Source organism: Daphnia pulicaria, chromosome 7, assembly GCF_021234035.1.
Source record: "Daphnia pulicaria isolate SC F1-1A chromosome 7, SC_F0-13Bv2, whole genome shotgun sequence".
Taxonomy (NCBI): Eukaryota; Metazoa; Arthropoda; class Branchiopoda; order Diplostraca; family Daphniidae; genus Daphnia; species Daphnia pulicaria.
The window spans coordinates 1,022,840-1,032,422 of NC_060919.1; the positions used below are offsets into that span (position 1 = coordinate 1,022,840).

At 37.5% G+C, this 9,583-nt stretch overlaps 2 long non-coding RNA genes across 17 annotated transcripts; both read left to right on the top strand.

Annotated features, from left to right (window-relative positions):
* The first annotated feature begins 259 nt into the window (after positions 1-259).
* LOC124350351 lies at positions 260-1,980 on the top strand. Its single transcript, XR_006920824.1, has 5 exons — positions 260-410; positions 824-957; positions 1,028-1,339; positions 1,418-1,507; positions 1,590-1,980. It is a non-coding gene; the product is annotated as an uncharacterized LOC124350351 (long non-coding RNA).
* A 2,603-nt stretch (positions 1,981-4,583) lies between these two features.
* Positions 4,584-9,575, top strand: LOC124350314. 16 transcript variants are annotated; one of them, XR_006920741.1, is made up of 9 exons: positions 4,584-4,924; positions 5,169-5,277; positions 7,132-7,365; positions 7,428-7,804; positions 7,910-8,050; positions 8,108-8,173; positions 8,233-8,425; positions 8,495-8,602; positions 9,415-9,575. It is a non-coding gene; the product is annotated as an uncharacterized LOC124350314 (long non-coding RNA). The 16 variants fall into 16 exon arrangements; XR_006920744.1 differs by having other exon boundaries at positions 8,117-8,173; XR_006920749.1 differs by having other exon boundaries at positions 8,117-8,173; positions 8,237-8,425.
* Positions 9,576-9,583: the final 8 nt, after the last annotated feature.

Sequence of the window (9,583 nt, forward strand, 5' to 3'; positions counted from 1 at the left end):
TTTATCACAAAGCTCACGGAGGATACCGAGGTTACGTAGGTTACGGACGAGGAAACTCAAGTGGCTATAGACAGCATAGATTTGGAGGTAAGTAAATATCCGAGTCCTATGAAGTGTTCATTTCTGAAAAGTGAACTCAGTGAATTAAATGTCGAAATTGATAATTATTCTATTCCACTGTGCAAAAATTCCAGGTTTTGGAAAGTCACCCAGTTTTAGAAATGATGGCAGCGACAGGCAAGTTCATAATACGGTATTTCCTTATTAAACCAAACCTTTTATTTTTTCGACTCTTACTGCTCATATTTAACGGTTCAAATTTGATCAGACTGTTCAAGAGAGACGGACGGGACAGTAAGAGAGAGTTACCAACTCTCGAATGAGCATCAGCAACACTGAGATTTTGTTTTGTGTGTCAATTTTTTCTCCTTCCTTTTGACTTTCGTTTTTTGTGATGGACGGTGGCTCAATTGAAGGCAGATTTTGCAATGCGAATAATAAGGGTCTGGTACTTCTTGAGCGTCCACAATATTCCCGCAATGAAAAGTGAGCCTAGCTCGCAAGTGAATCACACTTCCCGTCAACGTTGAACCAACACCAACGTCAGTCTAAGAATCCAGCTGAAAAATGATGTTGAGATTTTATTTTAATTAAAAAAAGATTTGTATACTTAAAGTTGAATTCTAGTCCATTGTAACTACCAGCACTCGTTTATTTAAAAAAAGAAATGTTATGGCGAAACACTAAATAATTTTTGAGAGCACTGTGATTCAAATGAAAGTATAAAATTGATTGAATTTTTTTTTAACTTAATCTGTTTAAGGAGAATGTTGGGCAATCAAAAAAGGTTTACCGACCGTCGTCTTATTCGCGATCGTGACTCTGCTGAGCTACTGCAGCCCGGCGTCTAGTTTCGCATTCCTTCCTCGCGTCTCGTACAAATATGCTATCATCCCTGTATTACAAATCATTTATTATCGTTGTTGAATTTTATGAATCTAATCGATGAGCATTGTTTTTTATTCAGTTGCCAGTGTGAGATATGCTCCCGTTGTACAGCCAAGTTGCCAATCCAGGATTCCTTCCGGTGCCACATCAGTTAATGTTAATGGATGGCCCTTCCCGTTCGGTTATCCTAGTTTTATTTCTCCGCCTAGTAGGCCTAAGCGGCCTGATGCCGAACATTGCAGGTACATGAGGAATACCTTGACAAACAGCCTCACGTTAAAAGAAGCGCCGAAAAGCGGCACCGGACCGGCCACCATGCCCCGCTACACGGGCATTAACCGAAAAAGTCTCTGGCGGAATCGAAGCCAAAATGGGTGCCTGGCCTTTAATTGTGAGTTAATTGATTCTTATATTTATTTTTGATCCCGAAAATTTAATACAACTTTAGTTGAATCATCTGAAAATTTAGGCTGCTCTCAAACGCGATTGCAACTTCTTTTTTTGCAGCGGATCTTTGATTAGTGACTCGTGTTCCACTGGCGGCTGAGTGCCTGGAGAAGTATAAGGATTTTCCTACATTTTTATGAAGTTCCTTGTAGTAAATTAATTGTCTTTCTTTTATTTTTCTCGTGCACGTTAAGGAAATCTACGTTCGAGATGAATGGTGTGACCCGTGACCGCATTGGTTGGTTGGCTTGATGGCAGCTGCGACTCATCCGACTTCCAATGACGAGGAGAATTCACAAACTTGTTAATTCCACTTGTTCTTCACAGCCAATTACAACACCTTCATCCATGTAAGCATGACTTCCTCCATTTGCATGATTTCCTACAGCTCGTCCGTTCATCATCATCATGTGGTGAAAAAAAAAACGAAAGAAGTCAGGACACATCGCGACTATCCCAAGACTGAAATGCTTAATGAGTTAATTTTTTAGTTTAATTAATGACTTAATGATTGCTAACACATTCGTCGAATTTATTGACTTTTTTATTAAATTGATTTTTTATATAAACGCTCGCCTCAATGCATTCTGCCTTACAAATTCTTTAATCACCAAATAGTTCTTTAATATATTTTCAAACTAAAACATTTCCAGAAACGAAATTGTTTATCAAAATTGTATACATGATTTTCAAAAAAGGTTCGAAAGAAACCAGATTTGAACCACTATCCGGACATTGCTCACACCCGCATTCTATTAAGGAATTTCAAATATTTATAGTTTATTTCCGGTTTATCTCTGATTTTTCAAAAAGAAACAAAGACGGTAATCTACAATTAAATAAAGCAGAGAAAGTGTGGTGAAATTAATTGATGAAATAAAAAGTTTCGCAAGACACCAGATTTGAACTCAACTTAATTTGAACCACTATCCTGGCATTACTCACACTCGCACTCTATTAGGAATTTCAAATATTAAAATTATTTCTGATTTTGTTAAAAGAAAGAAAAACGGTATTTTATAATAAAATAAAGCAGAATGAGTACGGTAGAATTTATTGATAATCCAAAACCCAATAACTCGAAGGTCGGGTTAAAAGTTTACCTTTAAAAAGTCTTCTTAGATAGAGCGCTCATGGTGTAGTGGTTAGCGTGTCGACTACTTATGAAGGAAATGAAACGAAAATGGTGGATGGTGCCAGTGAGAAGTATCACTGCTCCCTTGACATAGGGGTCAATATCAAGCGTGGAGAATTCACTAAGTGGATTACTACTGGATTACTACACAATCCAGTGTGATCATACGAAGTGGATTACTGGGCTCACAACCCAGTGCGACCCCCATTTTAGAGGGACCCGTTGAGAGTGAAGCGGGAAAGCCTATTACTAATAGGCTAACCCAGAAGTACCTTAAGTGCTTGCCCACTTAAGAAGGAAGTTTCTCAACGCTACGAAGGAGCATGAGCTTGTCTTCGAATCCATCTTTTTTGTATTTAATTGAAAACTCTGTTTTTTATCAGATTTTTAATTTGTTTAATTTACTGATATCTAATAGAATGTCAGCAATGCTGTCAGCTATACTGTCCGGATAGTGGTTCAAACTTTGATTCATGCGAAACTATTTTATAGCCATATCAAATTTTTGTTAACATTTTCTGTGCTAAAAGTCTTCAGTTTGAAAATAAAGTTCAGTATAATTAGTATTTGCTATTTGTTGGAGATGTGTTGATTTTGACAATAATTTCAACGAATTACAACGAGAGTCGACAATCGACAAATAATATTTTCCTCGCCAAAGGTGGCACCGTCTTACTTTTCCTTTAGCAGGAATTGAGATCTGAGAACTTTTTACTTTATTGCTATCATAAATAAATTTTCTTGAAGTACGCGTAGTAGCAGGGCGAAGACGTGTGTTAGACTCGAGCGTGATGTTGAGGCTGTTGGAGCACTTCTGCAAATCAACCATTCTCGCTGAAAGTTTTCGAATAACAGTGGTAATAGAAAACAAACGAGAGCAATTATTTGTTTATTTGTTTGTGTACTCTGATCTTTGCGCAAGAACATTGTTTGCTCTCACGTTTGCTATTTATTTACTTGAGCGGGCCGTGGGACAAGCGACATGAAAGAAATGACTGATATTGCTCTTAATGGTAAATGGTTCGTTATTGTGCTGTTCCTCGCCAGTTGCTTATGCCCACTGGTAAGAAATTCAATTAAAAATTAAAAAAGCTCAGCCAAATTAGTTCAACTTTGTCTTTTGTTCAAATTCAAACAGTTTGAGGTACAGTAGATGGTTCAGGAGCTGCTCCTTATGTAAAGTTAATAATGAAATAAAACTAAAATATACTTACGTAATCGTCGGTAATCGTATGACTTGCTGTAAGATGGGTAGGCCGGGGCTGAAGGGTAGGCCGGTTTGGGGTAGGAAGCATTTGAGGCCACGGTGGCGATAAAGGCAGCGGCGAGAACGATAAAAACCTTTCAATACATTTTTTAGATTTAATTCGGATAATTTAAAAAAAAACTTAGACGATTGTATAGCACTTGGATGGAAGTGGATGAGCTTATACCTGCAGGTTAATTCGAGTTTTTGGTTTTTCATAATGTACAACTGACAACTTTGAGATTTTGTGCTTGTGTTTTTATAGGCCTACCTGGTGTGGGGCTTACCTCGACAAGTGGCCATTGATTTTTCTTTTTCAAGTGATGCACGACGAGCATTTTTGCACAGAAAAGATTATACAGGCACATATAGGGATAGAACTTTTGCTCTCGTAAAACTGGGTGGGGCCCCCGTTTTTTGTTATTTTGCCCTTGTGATGAATTTCGAAGCTCATCTGACCTCATTTTCACTCTTCATTGGCTTGATTGCAATTTTTATTCAAATACCCAATTTCATTCCGAAAAACGGTTCCTCTGACATTTTCGTTCAATCACAACTTTTCCGGTTCTAGCCTTAATTAAAACGTGATCAAGATTCCTCTTTAATTTAACGAATTTAACAAATTGTAGTCGCCGGAGCAAGGTCTTCTTTCTCGTCTGAACTCATCTGAATTTAGACATCATATTTGTTTGTTCTGTGAAAACCTTATCATCCACGTCGTTCATGATGTGACGCTAATTGTTCAAGTTTTCAACTAAATCGTTCAATTAAATTTTCAAATTACAGGGAATTAGTGCCATCCCATCCCTAAAGTCCTGCATTAAACACCATCTAGCGAAGAAGGAATCAAAGACGAAATGCTGCCATCTAGCAATAAAAAAGGAAAGGCTTACACGGAACTGACGGAACCAAAGTAAAAGTAAACACCAACATGGCGGCGACCGGCGAGGTGTGAACCGTGAAGTGTTGGCTGTCGTTCAATCGTTCTATTAACTACCTGTCACTTATTTTCCTTGCACTGAATAACTCTCAAGTCTCAAGTTATTTTATAGTCTTTCAGTAACTAAGCTTAGAAAAGCGCAAGTGGAACATGTGATTAGCACTTAGCAGCAAGAGTTGGAATGAAGAACAGTTCAGCAGGCCTACAAGTAAATATGTTTTGAAACCATTCATTTTCTTCTTTTCAGTGTGGCGTAGAATTGATTTGTGATAAAAAAAACTTAAGAATATATTAAGGATTCAGCAGCATGTGTCCTTGTTCATGGTTGTTATCACATTCAGAGTTTGAGTAATCCTTTTTGTTACTTGCTGTAGCATGAGAAAAAATCGAAAAAACTAGATAGCTTTAATTAAAGTGTACCATAAGTGTTCATGGATCCCTTTTTATTTCAGTTGGACAACTCTGACAGTGAGGAACTTTTGGGAGTTGCTGTTGATTTCTATCTCCGAAGTCAGAATTTCTCAGAAAATTATAAATTACTTGATACATCAGTCTTCAATGGTAAGTTTGTTAAATATATTAGTTTGTGTCCCTTTAAATTAGGCTCACAGATGACATGACATGCGGACTGAAGCATAAAACCTATTGAAAATGTATAGTATAGTATTGATGTATATGACCGAGTGGTTAACACGTCGGGGATATGGGAATTAGCGGCTCCGGAGGAGGCCACAACGAGGACGATTTGGGTCACTCAGGCGAATCCATGGCTCGATTTTCAGATTTTGTTGAATAAGAAAGTGAAAGACAACAAATTTCTGCCTTACTTGGTATTGTCGCGTTGAAATATTTTTTATTTCAACTTTCTTTTTGTCTCAATATTGAATGTGAAATGCATTTACAGATACTAGTCCCTTTTTCTGTGATGATAGACAAGTTCGGGATGCTGAGTTGCACAACCGCAAAATTAGGATCGTGCGCCAACGAGTCCTTTTAACGTTGTGGGGATAGTAGAAAGCGGGTTTTTTATTATTTAAGCATAGAATTACTTATCTAATCTTAGAAATGTTCAGGATTATCGTTGTTTAGAACATTCTGCTTTTTATAGAGTAATTTGAAATGTATAATTCAGCTTAGTTTACCCATTAAAATTAAAGAAAGTCCAAGCCTGGGATGCTGTTTAGTCTTTTCTTGTGTGTTTGAGCTTGGTCTTGTCAGCAGATCTGTCAAAAAACACAAGAAAAGACTAAACAGCATCCCAGGCTTGGACTTTCTTTAATTTTAATGGGTAAACTAAGCTGAATTATACATTTCAAATTACTCTATAAAAAGCAGAATGTTCTAAACAACGATAATCCTGAACATTTCTAAGATTAGATAAGTAATTCTATGCTTAAATAATAAAAAACCCGCTTTCTACTATCCCCACAACGTTAAAAGGACTCGTTGGCGCACGATCCTAATTTTGCGGTTGTGCAACTCAGCATCCCGAACTTGTCTATGGGTTCAAATAGACCTTTTTAAAGTTCCTCGGTGTAAGCAGAGCGAAAAGTCGTGCGGCTAGTCGACTAGTGCGCACCATGGCGGGGGATAGCCGTAACTAGCTGCAGACTTGGCTTGATTCCTTTAATCACCTTGTTGTTTGAGGGAAGAACGAGGAGAAGAGAGAGAATGGGACGAATGAGGGAGAAGAGGAAACGTGGGTCCCCTTTTATTTCGTACGCCCTCCTCCCTCCCATTCTCCCTCTTCTCCTCGTTCTTCCCTCAAACAACAAGGTGATTAAAGGAATCAAGCCAAGTCTGCAGCTAGTTACGGCTATCCCCCGCCATGGTGCGCACTAGTCGACTAGCCGCACGACTTTTCGCTCTGCTTACACCGAGGAACTTTAAAAAGGTCTATACTAGCTGACTTTAATCAAAACTTTTTCGATTCCGAATCCCCATTTAAATTTATTTGAAAACAAAAATTAGGCATCAAAATTCATTTTTTAATTATTTTCGAAATTTTACGATGATTTTAAATTCAAATATTACGTGACAAATAATTAAATGGTGAAATTTGGCAGAGAACAATTTATTTTGATGAATTGATGAATTTGGGTTCATTTGATATTAGATAATTGGTTAATTATCTGTTTACTTGATTAGTAGATTTGATGAATATCATAAAGGCAATACCGATAACCCCTTGATAATTTATATTCATTTGTTCCCACTTACATTAAAAAAAAAAAGATAATTAAGCTGTTTATGATCTGTTTCGTAATTTATTCGATTGTTAATAATGCGTCAAAAATCAAATTTACATGCAGGACTGATCATGAAACTGATTTTTTGTTTTAGGTGAATAATAACAAAAAGATGAGGAATGTGGATCAAAAAAAGTGTTGGAGTAAAATGTTTGATTTATCATAGAAATTGGATAGAAAGGAGGAGAATATTCCAGCCGCTGTGGTTGCTGATCCGTTCAGAATCCATTCGAGTGATTGAAATCGGACTTGGGACTAACGACGCCTTGTGGACAGCTGGCCATTCGTATTGAAGTGGAGACAATGATGATCCGGACGTCGAGCAGTTAATTGGTTCCACGGGTGGAACAGCCGGAGGATCCGAATAAAATCCAGGAGTTGGAAGGACTTGAGTTGAGACGTAAGTATCTGAAAATATAGTAAAATCAGTAATCGATCACACACATTTTTTTCATCCAATAGAGACTAACTTGTCGACTTTGACGAGAAACGCAAGGCGTTGATCGACGATGTTGGCGATTTGTTTCAAGACTTGATGTTGAGACTCGTGAAGATCCAAGTTGGCGGGCTCGTCGACGGCAATTCTGAAACCACCACTGATGCAATCAAAAAGAGAAATTAATTTTGAACAGGTAACTTGATTAAAAAAAAAATAATCAAAATGCCACACCATAATCGATTTCTCAGAAACTCCAATCAGCTGGGCCATTCGGCGACGACCTTCTCGATTGGGAAACGGATCTCTGGTGAGCTCTGCGTCGAGTAGCTCCACCTGAACCTGGATTAGGAGGTCTGTTTCGTTCTTTAGCGAAGGGGTTGCTCCTTTTCCGACTTTGAAAGTAATAATAATTACCAGTGTGGTCACTTTTAATTTTATTCTAATCCGAGTTCAAATCTTATGTCCTTATTGTAACAAACTTAAATCCTTCTCGTTGCTTTTGTAGGGATTATTTACACTTTCGTGAAGAGATGGTAGTAACTGAGTGACATAAAAATGCCTCATTCCTTCTTAAGGCTGTATGCATTAACCTAATAACTAATCAATTGAGTGTATTTAGGTTTACTGAATTTTTTGCAAGTAAAAAGTAAGTGAAAAAGAACGAACTGTGGAGAGATTAAATCAATTATTAATCCATTTTAAGATTATCCAGGCGGAAGTACTCAATCGGCATTGCTGTCCAGGATCAACAGCTTATTTGAGAATTTAGGTATTAACCTTGGAGTTTCTTCTCGTCTTTACCGATATCAGATAATTCAAAATATCCAGCCAGTTCGGCGTTTGACTTCTCAATGGTTCCCAGCTGAAAATGGATTGTTAAACGAAGAGTAATTTTATAAGATTTCTTTATAAGCGAAGTGTGTAGAAGCCCACAAGGAAGGACACAAGAAAATGTTTTAAAAATCACTTTGATTATAAAGTTCGTGAGAAAAAAAGGTTTTGAGGTGAAAGAAGCAAACTCGTAAGGCATTTATCGATGTATTTCCGCTTAATTACAAAATTCCATTTTCTTTGCTTCCTTTCAATGCAGGCTTCGTTCTCACGTCCCTCACACGGTAAAAAACCATTCGTTGCCGTAAGTTAGGACAATAGTGACCCAACGACCCCAGTTCCTTGAAGGTGGCAGTCACGACATTAGGTATAAAAACCTGCTTACACTCTTGTCAATTATTAGTTCCCCTATCGTGCAGCTACTGGCTTTCACTACCGTCATTTCTGACTGAAATCGCATTAATTCCCTTGAAAAAAAAAGGATTCTGTCGACAAATTTCACCTTTTTCTAACCTGTTTGACTCAGTACGAACGAGCTTATTGCCGTTCATGTTTGAAAGCGCATGCACATTTGCATTCGCGTTGAAAAGTAATTGATTAGCACCATGCAAATTTTAATAATTTCAGGTAAAATTTTCCTCTGTTTTCACGTATACGGGAACATAATAATAGGTTGTTGCTTCGTCTTGCATTTTGGCCCTAGATCATTTTCAATTGCAATTCTCGTATCAGACTAATGTGACCTGCTGAATGCTATTTCAAATATAGGATATTTGTAAGGTACCTACTCGACAGAACTCTTTCAACACTTTTTTCTTATTAGGGTATCCTATCCCTCTGAAAAGACGTGATGATGTTGCCCCAAAATTAGACAGTGTTTGAGCTCCATTAGGAGCATGGTCCACATGTACAGTTTTCTGTACCCTGAGATCTATTCTATTGGCCTATTTACGTCAGTTGGACGATGAGTTAGAACGTTTCACCTGACCATTTATGTGAAATTTGTAGTACAATTCTTATCTTTAATTCGATTAATTGCTAGGTTAATTATATTTTACCTAATCGAGTATTTTTATTGTTATTTAAGAGAGCTTTATTTCGTGATTGGTCGAATTGTCACACATCCATCAAACAAAAAATTACATTAAGGACTGATAATAAAATTGGTTGTTGTTTCAGGTGAATAATTGTGAGTTGAAGATAAGTCGTTTGGAGGTGCAACACAGTTGGAGTAAAACATTGGATTGGGTACAGAAGATGAACAGAAAGGATGGAGGAGAGTATTTGCAGTTGTTCCAGTAATAGGAGGAATAGTATTGTTGCTTTGACTGCTGTTCCGGGTAAGATC